Source organism: Pleuronectes platessa, chromosome 7 (assembly GCF_947347685.1).
Source record: "Pleuronectes platessa chromosome 7, fPlePla1.1, whole genome shotgun sequence".
Lineage (NCBI taxonomy): Eukaryota > Metazoa > Chordata > Actinopteri > Pleuronectiformes > Pleuronectidae > Pleuronectes > Pleuronectes platessa.
The window spans coordinates 5195687-5207770 of record NC_070632.1 but is presented as its reverse complement, the minus strand read 5'-3'; the positions used below and the strand labels follow the sequence as shown (position 1 = coordinate 5207770).

The window sequence follows — 12084 nt, the reverse complement described above, 5'->3', positions numbered from 1 at the left end:
TACGAGCTTCCTCTTCTAGGTTAGGCCCTTGTTTTTCTTCATGTTCATGTTCTAGGGCCAAACAGAGGAAACATCTGCTTTACTGCTGTTCTAACTGCTCCAGATCTACACACACACACACACACACAAACAGGCAGTCCTAGTGGTGCCAAAGGAAGAGTGTTCCTACACAAAGCACACACATGCATTGATAATTACACAGACACACACACACACCAGCGCACTCACAGATGCAGCCTGCGTCTTCCTCTCATCCTCATCCTGTAACAACCACTGTGCAGTTTGTCCTCCAACCCACCGTCTCCGCTGTCAGGACCTGCTCTGACAGCTGCTCTGCATGCAAATCCATCAGGCTGGTTCTCTGTCTGTGTTTCACAGGCAAAGTGTCAATGTGAATAACTTCAAGATTTGCTCAAATTTTACTTTTTAGGTACTTTGTTACACACAGAGAAAAAACCAAACAAGTGATACTTGTTGGTTAGCACAAAAAATAAATGTGACTCGGAATGTGTGTACAACGATGAAGCAAACACAGAAAGTAATAACACTTATGACTTAAAAGAAGTTACTTAGAAGAGTTTGTACAGTGTTTTGAAAAGATAGTGATACAAATTTGTTCAGTTATCTGTGTGGTATTGTTTTTTTTTCATAAATAAAAATGTAAAAACATCATATTCAAGAGTTTAAGGTAGAATGTGAGTTGCATGATTTATATATTTGATTTACTTCCTGCTCATCTAGATGAATAGAGTATGTCACAGATGTGTTTGACCGTGTTTGTATTGGACTATCCTCCAGTAATGGTCACAGGTCGTCTGTGCAAGCACCTCATTACGATTCATAGTTACGTTTTATTGTTGGGCGACCTCTACCAGTCGTATAAATTATGACGCGAGCAAAGGAGGAAGTCAGGTGACTTGGTATAAAGAAACAGACGTCCACATTAGCGTGAGGGTTGGGTGAATGGACGGGATGAAAAAATGAAATCCGTGGATATTTGACATTAAGCACGAGGTCTTACGGTTTTTATAACATAATGCTAGCTGCGCATTTTACTACTGAGAGACAACTGTCGTCACTCACACTGCCACTAGAGGTCCGTGTTAGCTAGTCGTGGGTCACTGGCATTAGCATGAACAACCAAAGCTGTTATTTTTCTGGACAGGAGGGTATTTACTAGATGTGTTTGGATGGACAGAGGTTCTAAAGAGTCAAACGATCCTCACAGATTAAGGCCACAGTGCTGCGAGGCCATTACAACGCCTGTTTGTTGGCGCTGCCGTGGCTCCGACTCGCCCGTCACTGAGACACAGAAATAGCTCTTGTGTGGAGCCTTTCAAAAACTGCAGAATAATAACCCTCGTCACCCAAAAGGGAAAAGGCAAGGTCTGTCCTTCCCAGAGATTATGGTGGGAAGAATCGATGACTTCCTCCATCATTTTCCCTCAGGGGACAGAGGGACAAAGTCTCGCTGGTATTAATAGTAGTCCTGTGATAAGCCGGGCCAGTATACGCTGCCTTGTGGTGTCACAGCCTTTCGTCTGGTTGTGAGAACCTCTTGTTTTGGTATCAAAGGGCTCTTATAGAATATACATTTCTGAGCCTTTTCCTGTTTTTGTTCAGCCCCTCATGCTTCACTGTACATTACAACGTTTTTAAAGTACAACAGGGAGCACTCGAGTGTCCCTTCAATAGACACTTGACACTGCGTCTTTGATCGTTTTTGTCTTCGGCTCTCCGTCGGGGGTTTGATGCCGCCCGCTGCCCCAGAGCTGTGTCAGCAGTGGAGGTTTGTGTCGTAAAAGAAATACTTGGAGCAAAGGTGATATGCTTCTGTCATTGACACAGCCGTTGGCCTGAATGGCCGGTTGTGTGTTTGCCTGAGGGCCTGATGAAGCATTTACCCCGACACGTTGGTCACAAAAGGAGCCGTGAATACGGGTGCTCTGCTTTTTCGATTAGCTCATTGTTTGTTAAAGCACAGGAAACATCATGTCACACTTTCAGTTTATAGTCACGGATAAACAAAAAAGAGAGTTATGCTGGGAGAAAGTTGATAAGAAAACATGCAAAAAGAAACAATAGGGTTGTTAAATTTACGTTTTCATTCCTTGACTTCTCAAAGAGTTCTATTTTTTCAATTCTCATCTAGTTTGATGTCCTCTATGCCCCAAATAGGTTCTCTGAAACGAGAGCATGGGAAAAATAGCTGTCATTGTGGAAACTGCTGGGAAAAAGGCTGCGTTCTCATTGGTAGCAGTGCAGGGCATTGTGGGATGTGAGCGAGCTGAGAAAGACTGTTTTTCTTCTTCTGAGAAGGAGGAAACATGGAAACATTGACACAAAAAGCCCCGAGATTAGACCCGTCCAAGCAGAACTAACTTACTGCACTTTATGGTCTGTTGGCTTCGCTTCAGTCAGAGATGGGGAAGATGAGAAGTGGATGGTCAGTGATCGTGGCAGCGGGTGTGACGAGGTGGGCCGGGTCGCCGCTCTCGCTTCTTACAGTCGTCTGCTCCCAGCCGATTTAAAATCCCCTGCCGGCACGAGTAGTGGCGGCTGCATACCGACATACCAGCCTGATGGTCGACCGGGACCATTAGCCAGGCCCAAGTGGTGGAGCCCACCCAGGGCCGCAGACCCTCTCCTGCCCAGCTTCTACCTTCCTGCCCAGCCCTGGCTCTGGATCAGAGGCAGGCCGCACGTCGGGGGACAGGACTAATGATGGCCCGAGCCATGCCATCCCTTTCAAGACCCAACCCAAGAGTCCAATTTTGGCTAATGCTATTTCCTGCAGATAAGATGCAAACAAGCTCCTTTTACTTCTTTTTCCCCATCAGACGTTTGGGAGGTGAGGGAAGGGTGAGCCGTGGTGAAATACGTGATTGAGTCCATGCTCTGTTTCATCATCAGCTTGGTTGGGTGTTGCTTGGCTTTACTAGCTGCCACCGTGCCTGCTGTCACATTGGACTGATTTAAAACATGTCAGAGAAGTGATAGATGAAGTGGAGACGGAATGATTTGAAGTTCTGAGCTATCCACATCGAACCACTTTGCCCGCCATCACTCCCAAAGTGGCTTAATCATGGCTGTGTTACACGATTATTTTACTCACCCAAGACCTTCTAAATGGTTTCCAGCTCAAAGGGAGATCTTGTAAGATATTCATGCTGCACGTAACTCGGTCTCCTGTTTTGCCACCGTTGTCACAAATTGTCTTACTTTGAGATTTAGGGATTAGAAACTTTGTCGCTGCAAACATTTCTATTGGTTGACGCTGTTTCTGGAAAATACCCAAGAAACAAATTAATCCCTGGATTTCAATGTTCTTTGATATCAGAGAGAAGGAATTTTTAGAAATCCTAAATCTGAATCATGTGCCTGAAATAAACTGTGACGAGAACACGAGGGAGAACCTTATTACTAATTTCATAAAAAAATTCTGTTTGGATAAGTCGGTTAAAATAACATCACCCAATGTAAGTGAGATCATCTGTCAGTCATCGGATACGCCACCGATACAACCCTGTGTTTTCAAAGGAACTCGTGTAATCCATCGAGCATCTATCAAAAACAAGACACACGACATATCTGAACTTGTCAGGGCAGCCCTCATCAGAACAACTCGCTCTGTATATCAAGCTATCAGGACCGTGTGGTCGATTGTGTTAAATCTTTTTACCAGAGATGCGAGGATTAGTTTTAGAAGTTGTGCAGTGTCATCCAGCGATTTAACGTGTTAGCCAGTAGAATGTACGCAAGTGCACATTTTAGATAAAATTAGATTAGATTCAACTTTATTGTCATTGCACAGTACAAGTACTTATACAAAGAAATGCGGTTTAGCATCTAACCAGAAGTGCAAAAAAAGGCAGTAAAAGTGCAGAGTATTGTGCATACGTAAATACATAAGATATGTACAGTAGGAAATATATATGGAATAGTACAGTATTAAGAGGTATAGCATGATATAAAAACGATGAATACACTATGAGCAAGATAAATATATATAAATATGAATACACTATAGGTGGGATAATACAGTAGTAAAAAAAAAAACAGTCTAGTGCAAATGTTCAAATGGTCAGTGGTTGGAGGAGGGTGTATATTCTAGCCATCCATCCTTCCATCCTTCTTATCATCCATCCATCCATTATCTTTACTGCTTATCCTTTTAGGGTCACGGTGGGGGGGGGGGGCGGTCCCATCGAACATTGGGTGAGAGGCGGGTAAACGCCCTAGATCGCCTGTCCATCACAAGGGCGACAGAACGTAACAAACAACAATTCTTCAGTTTCGGAAACATTACTCACAGATTCTTTTATTCTTCTTTTTCTTGTCAGGCTAGATTCTTACTGTGCATCTTTTATTGTATGACGCTCATTGAACTTCCAGGCGTTGGCGACTTTTCAGCCGTTGAACGTTATTACATCTTGAGAACAAAGTGCAACAGGGATATATTTATCTAATTATTTATTTTTTCTCTTATTGTGCAAGATAAACATGAACATTGGTTCCCAGTACATGTGTTATGACTCACCAGGGAAAAATAAACGGAGGTAAACTCCTCAACTGGCAATGGGAAAGGAGTCATTGACCTGTGCACAACCCCAAGCTGCAGGTCGTTGCAGAAACAAGGAGATCATTCAAATTTACATAAACAAATACTTTGGTCACGTTTTATTTTTTTGGGGTTATTTCATTTTTACAGTTAATGATGCAGAGAAGACTTCCCGTAGATGTAATTTCTGACAGCATTACTGTAACACCTGAGCTCAGAGGAGAAAATCCCAACTCGTCATTTTCTGTCATTTAATAAGTTGTGCACTGTGGTCACACGCCCACACCTTCACACCCGAGTGCATTGTTTTGGTGTCGAGCTATAGTCAGTCACCGTGGGACAAAAGCCGTACGTGCATGTGTGATGTGTGCACCAGGGGGGGAAAACATTTTGCTGGTATTTAGCAAAAAAATATGCAACAAATCTACGTCATCAAACATAGCAGCTGCTTTGTGACTGTGGCATTCTGTGTCCCCTCTCTGCCTGCCTCGCTCTGCGCGTTCGAGGACCCCGGTGTCGTCAGAGAGGGGGGGGGGGGGGGGGGGGGGCAGGCAGGGTCTGAGCCCGGGCGCGCACATCCGTCCACGTGCCCCTCTGATCCCAATCATTCATAAATTCAGCCAGGGAGATTTGTATCTGCCGTCGGCCCAGCGGTGTCTGTTATCTCTTTCCTCCACCTCCCTGTGGCTATTAGGAAGGAATGGGATGTCACAGCGCGTACGCACACAAACACACACACACACACACACACTCTCACGTCCGACGGGGGTGGTGACAGCTGTCTGTCTCCGCCCGGCATCTCGCTCCGGCATCTCTGGCATATCCTCTCACTTCTGTTCATGTCGACTATTCGGTTTCCACCTTCATCTCTTAAAAACACAATATTCTCTCAAGAGGCAACTGAAACCTCCTGCCGTCAGTTTTTTCTTCTGTAATTCTTAACTTTTCTTTTTCTTCTAACTTTCTCACCATTCCCCCCCCCCCCCCCCCCCCCGTCCCCTTTTCGCTCTGCCAGAGGGAAAAAAAAAATAAAACATGCAGCGAAATTCCCCCTCAGTCATTTAGCCCAGATTCAACACTGCAGGCCGGCAGCGTCGAGGCTGTAACTTACCAGAATGTAAATAGAGCAGTGTTTTTCACATTACTTCACCGCTTATTTTTAGTAGCTGAACAAGAGCAGCTAAGGGTGTTGCCTTCTCAAGCCCCGACTGTAAGTCTTATCAGCTGAGCACACAGGGAACAAACACAGAGAAATTATAAATCAAATAAAACAATAATGACCCCGATGCAGGAAGTGATGTGTTGATTTATGGTTTAACTTTCAACTGTAAAGCACACAATGCAAGGGGGCGGCTGCTCTACATGTTGGGAAGAGAATGTTGCTAATCTCTGTTTTCTCTTTCAATTCGGATGCTGCACACGCAGTAGAGGTGTCATAAACTTTTTATTGTTGCTTGAAAAGAAGAAATGGCATTGTACTCTTTTAGCTGTGATCATGGCGTCTTAAGTGATCAGCTGCCGACGCCAGCCTTCCACCAACTGGATTTCCCCCCCCCCCCCCTTCTGAGAGACACCTGATCACAAATTTCTCTATTTACACATGCATGATATGCACCACCCACAGCGAATGCACTTCCCGACTCGAGATCCAATCACAGGCCGAGCCACAGGCCGGGTTAAGTGCTGTTCCCAAAGGCTCCTCAGCAGCGTGCTCCAAGCATAGCTGCCAGCCGTTCCTCGATTACCAGGCCGCATCCGGCTCCTACCTTCCAGGGATCTGAAAACAGACACAGCACCTGCAGCAGCGGGGAAGTGAAGTGGTGGACGGTGGCTGCCTGTGTGACTGAGCTGTCTTCCTCCCAGCCGCTCCTCCTCCTCCTCCTCCCCTCACACCAGGAAATGTCTTTTTCCAACTCGGTCTCCGGTGCACTTAATTCCGACCGGCTCTCCAGCAACAAATGCTTGAGAGTAAAAGAGATCAGCTGCTGGGGCGAGACGTCGCAAACTTCCATTTTTTTCCTTCTTGCAGAAATGTTAAAGATTAAATCAGCAGGTGTCAAATGCGGCTTTGAAAATGAGATCGCTCAGCAAAATCTGCAAGGTGGCGACGTTCCGGGCCGTTTGTTCGTTGCATGGTACAAACACAGGTCAGACAAGTTCTCCCACGCAGAGCTGGGTAAAAGCTTTTGAAGATGAAGTGTGTGTGTGTTTGCATATGTGTGTTTGTGTGTGTGTGTGTGCAATTGTATGTCGGCTGTGAAGAAAGAGGTGTTAAACCCTCCATGTTCATCGCAGTCACTGAACATGATGACTCAGTTGATTTTCCACTGAGGTAAGCAGTCACTCTCCGATGAACAGTGAACTCACAGAAGCACTGAGTCACACACACACACAGACACAGACACACACAGAGACTCACACACACCTAATGGATTGCACTGTACGCTGAATTTTTTTTCAGCAGAGCCATCAATAATTTCAACAGAACACAATTTTCCTTCCCTTCCTGTGATGATCTTGGTTTGTAGCCATAGATGCACTCATACAAACACACAACACACACAACACACACACACACACACTCACACACACACTCGTGCCTTGGCCTTGTCCCTGTCCAAACAGCCCCTCTATAGTGAGCGCCTCCAATGGAGTGGATCCGCTCCAGCTAAGACACCCTCTCACACTTCCTCCCTCCCTTTCTCCTAACCCTCCCTCCTGTGTGACCGCAGGGCCTTCCTTCCTTCCTTCCTTCCTCCTGACACAGAGGCCTGGGGGAGTCACGGGGGAGTCAGGATGGCCGGATGTGCCCCGATCACACTGGACGGACGGACCGACTGACAAGGAGCAGACATGCAGACAGGAGGATGCTGCGGCTACTGTGGACTTTGGGCTCGGTTTTGTTCCCATCCGGAGCCACAATGAGGATGAGATCATGGCTGTTTTGATAGGACAACAGGAAGGTGCAGGGAGATGGAGAGCAGCGGGGGGGGTGCAGGCAGGAGTATGAAGGAGTGCGAGGAAACAAAGGGAAACACAAGTGTTGATCAGAGAGGAGGCGGAGCTTCATGCAAGTGGAGGTGGCTCTGATGTGACCCACTGAATCTTTTTATTTCTAGATCACATACATATTTCTTCTTCTTCTTCTGAATCTAATAAAGTAATAAAATCAGTGAAGCAAATTAAGCCTCGAGCTGGAACCCTGGTATTAACATGTGGTTTTCTGATCCGATCTCAAGCGGACAGCTCTGGGTAAAGGTGTGAACGCACTCGGAATCAGATCCAATCACACTAGACCACATTCGGAGGTGGTCTGGGCCACATTCGAGGGACTTTCCTCCGACCGGCTCCAGTTTCACTATGAACTGAACCTCTTTCTACTCTTATCTGTGCAAGTGCATTGACCACGACATCGTGACTGATGCTTTTCTCAAAACTGGTGAAATCCGTCTTCACTGATTCATCCAGCGCCTCCTGACACACACAGACACACACACACACAGTGACATCGAACACATCTGTAAACTCAGCCCGGGCCATAACAGCATGGAGGTGAGATTTCTATCACAAGTGGACACATGAGACACGTTCAGGAGGGATGTTAGTATCAGGTGTGAACTCATACTTGGCCACTCGTGATCAAGTCTCTCTGGACAGATTTTAATACCATGTGTGTAGAGGGCCATCAATACCCCCAGTCACTGGAGGTGAACTACTGGGGAGCTTGAAGGAGATTCTCCATCGAAAGGACATTTGCGTTCTCACATACAACCAATCAGGAGAGAGTCGGGAGTTCAGCGCATGTCTGAGATCAGCTGAACGTAGATGTAAGGCCTCAAACAGGAAGAGCAACCAATCAGGAGAAAGTCGGGAGTTCAGTGCATGTCTGAGATCAGCTGAACGTAGATGTAGGGCCTCAAACAGGAAGAGCAACCAATCAGGAGAGAGTCGGGAGTTCAGTGCATGTCTGAGATCAGCTGAACGTAGACGTAGGGCCTCAAACAGGAAGAGCCGCAGTGACACAACGCAATGTGCATACTCTCAATGCAGTTTGTCTCCACTGGAAGACAAGATGGACACGTCCTCCATCGTTCTCAGGTGGAAGAGAAAGAGTGGACTGACCACAAGTGGCTGGAGGAGCAGAAGAAAGACCCAGAATGAAAGAACGAGAGAAGGGGAAGATCACAATAATCTCTCTTCCCTCCCCTCCGCGCTGTTTCTTCTTCTTTCTGTTTTTTTTTTCTGGGAAGAGGATACAGTAAGTGCCAGCTGTGCTCTGCTGCTGCTGTACAGTGCTACTTCAGAGAAGTCAACCTCGCTGCACTCCCTCCACCCCATTGAACTGCCAGCTCTGGCAATCAATTCTGAGCCTTGTGCTGTCACTGCGAGCCTCTGGACACAGCAGCTGGCTGCAGGAAGACAAGCGCTCTTCCACAGAGTCTGTCCTCCCATCAGCTGCACCCAGCTGTCCAGCAGCAGTCCCACTATTCAGAGCGTGGCCCTGCTGCCGCTGGAGAGGGGAGGCCTCTTTCACTGCTGTCCCCGGTCATTGCTGACTGGAGTCCCCTTCAACACGCTTTCTTTTTCACTTCTTCCTTCCTAAATTTTCAACCGTACAGACACATCCGCCCTTGAGCTGCGCAGCAGGCCTCATACGTCTGTCTGGGCTGCCGCTCCGTCTTTCTCTCTCTTTCTTCCTCGAGTCAAATCGTCCATCTGTCTCTGCTTTTACCAACTTTCTACGCCGCTATTTCCATCCTGCTTTCTCCTCCTCTCGCCCATTCTCCTCCTGTCTTCCATGCTGGGTCTTTAGATGAACTTTCCTCCTTTTTGCTGTTGTAGCTTTTCTTTTGCCTCCATCCATGTCCCTTCTGTCTCTGTGTTGTGTGGCGGCCCATTCCTCTTTTTCGTCTTTGTTGCTCGCCATGTCTCGGTTTCTTCGCTCCTTTCTCTGCAGCTCTGTCCCACTCTTTCTTTCCGCCAATCGCTCTTATTTCCGGCAGAATTTCCATCTCATTCTTTGTGGCTCTGCCGCAATCTAAACTATGTCTCCCCCCCCCCCCCCCCCCCCCCCCTTTTTTTCAAAATGTCACAATACTGTATCCTTTATTTCCCCCTTTTTCTTTAGAGTAACTTCTTTCTCCGACCCTCTTTCTGCTGTATTTTTTTCACAGGTGTCTGTAAGGCGGGGATTTACATTTTCTCAGGACAGGCAGCCCGTGGAGAGAGGCCTGCTGGCAGATCAAAGACCGCGGCAGTAAAACGATCTGAAAGAGTCCAGCATTAGCATCCATCAGGGTACCTTGAAAGCTCCCTGGTCAGCCGAGAGGGAAGCGGAGGGCCCCCCAAAGTGAAAGCCCAGTCTGCAGAGGGGTGATGAAGGGGCGGAGGGAGGGTAGAATGCGGGTGGATAGAGAGAGGGAGAGAGAGAGAGAAAGCGATACTCAGCTAAAGTCATGCAGGAAATATTTCCAAGAGGGAGGAAAGTTCCCATTACAAGCTGCAAGTGTTTTTATTTCTCTTTTGGGCTCACCCGATCCCCTCCTCCCTCCATCTCTTCTTTTAACTCTTCCTTCCTCTCTCTTCCTTCCTCTTATCTTTTTTTAATTTCTTCTTCCCGGCTTGTAAGGGGAGAGCATCTCCATCTGTGCACCATCTCCCCTCAGCTCACCAGGCCTAGACTTTTACTACTCCACCCTGCATTCTGCACACGGGGGTCACGTCTGGTCGGGGATTGGGAGGTGGGTTGCAGGAAGGAGGGGAGGGATGAGTGTGTGGGAGGAAGAGAAACATGGGGCGGCTTCATATATTGTTTCTCTTTACATCAGAATTGAGAGTGGGAGATGAAGAGGAATGGCAGCAGTGTATACGGGCTGTGTGTGTGGGTTCCGTCTTGTAGGCCATGCAGTAAGCGTGATTGATAGTCTTGAAATGGATAGGTAACTAACATGTGTGACAGGGATCGAGATTAGACCTGCATTCCTGGTGTGTTCCAGCGTCTTTGCATTTGTCTTTTTGCATCACAAAAAAAAACAAGCCCATATTGTTCACATAAATCTTTAGGAAATAAAAAAAAAGGCCGATCAAGTGATAAAATTCCCTCAAGAAAGGAGATTTATAGACGACGAGACCTGACAACCCCGAGCTGCCGGCTTTCCAGGAAAGTTAAGAACTGATCTTTTCAAATAGTTTCTAGCATCAGAAGTGAAGAAGCACAGTGGGAACCTTGTAGTCCCAGAAGCTTCACTGGGACACAAAGTCAGGATGGGAAATATTTTTTTTCCACGAGTGATTGATCTATCAGCGAGTCCATATTTTAGGAAAGTCGTAGCTCTGCCTGCGTTTTCCACAGCTCTGTCTTGCATCCATGGCTCGGTGCTGCTACCTCTACGGCTGAGGACAGTGTGAGAGGATTTTGCATGAGTAGTTTGTTTAGCAATAGTGAAAAGACAGGTGCTGCACTGGGAACCAAAGATTTCCATTATGTAGCGTTTTTGTAATTAGGTCATTTAATGCATTTTATGATGGTTTTTTATTTATTTTCCAGATGACTATCCTGAGAAATTAGGTAGGCGCTGCTCGTTATGGTGCCAGGGCACAAAGTATGAGCAGCAAAGTGAAAGTAGCATGTTAGCAGAACAGCATCGGCCCTCTGAGTGTGCACCCATGATGCATTCAGGCACAGCTCTAAAGTATCACTTCAGGTTGTGGTTACATACATAAAGGTGCCAGTAAAACACAAGACCTTATGGATATTGGACACACAGAACTTCTGGAGTTCTTTACTGTCACAGAGCTGCATTTCACATTTAATGTAACCAAACACATTGTTATTACTGTGTCATATTTTGGGAATTCACAAAACACCCCTAATTTACAAGAAAATGTTCTCACTCTTTGTAGATTTGCAAAATGAAGGAGGGTAAGGGTTTGCGGTTCATAAAAATCTAACTGAAATGTATTTTATATTTCCTTCAGACAACCCATTGGACAAAGTAATACATTGTCCAGTTTCAAAGGTCAAATACCTCATCTCAACTCAGAGATCTTTGCTTTAGAAATACCAAATATATCCATGTTTTTTCAATATTGATATAATCTTAAAGTTTGTTTTAAACTTTTGCAATAATCCCTATCTTTCCCTTGTTTTCATGCAGAGACAGACAATAGTGTAGGCATTGTATTAAGTGGTCACTACTTTTTGAGACTGTCAAACACACACACACAAAGTTTGAGTATTAAATGCAAACTTCAAGTTTAAGTCAGATGAGGTTCACCGAACAGACCTTTTGATTACAATCACAGCTGAGCATGTTTTTTAAGAGATGTCAATTCACAGCTCTATAGTTTAACAGTTTATTATTTTATGTGTATTAACTTGAACTGCACCATATGGTCGTGTTTTCATAAAGGAGCTGAAGTAAAGACTTTTGCTCGGTAATGCAAACATCGCCTCATCCAGACAGTGACACAACACTCACATGACATAACAGTCAGTATGTTTCTACATGCTTCTACATGCT

The 12084-nt window shown here is 45.9% G+C and overlaps 1 long non-coding RNA gene across 2 annotated transcripts in view; it reads left to right on the top strand.

The window, feature by feature from the left end:
- LOC128444847 (uncharacterized) overlaps positions 1-9962 on the top strand; it is a 97840-nt gene extending 87878 nt beyond the window's left edge. Inside the window, exon 4 of one of the 2 annotated variants that reach the window (XR_008339190.1) lies at positions 9736-9962. This is a non-coding gene — a long non-coding RNA (uncharacterized LOC128444847). Of the gene's footprint in view, positions 1-7293; positions 8790-9735 lie in introns of those variants that run through there. The other variant, XR_008339192.1, reaches the window with a different exon arrangement.
- Positions 9963-12084: the final 2122 nt, after the last annotated feature.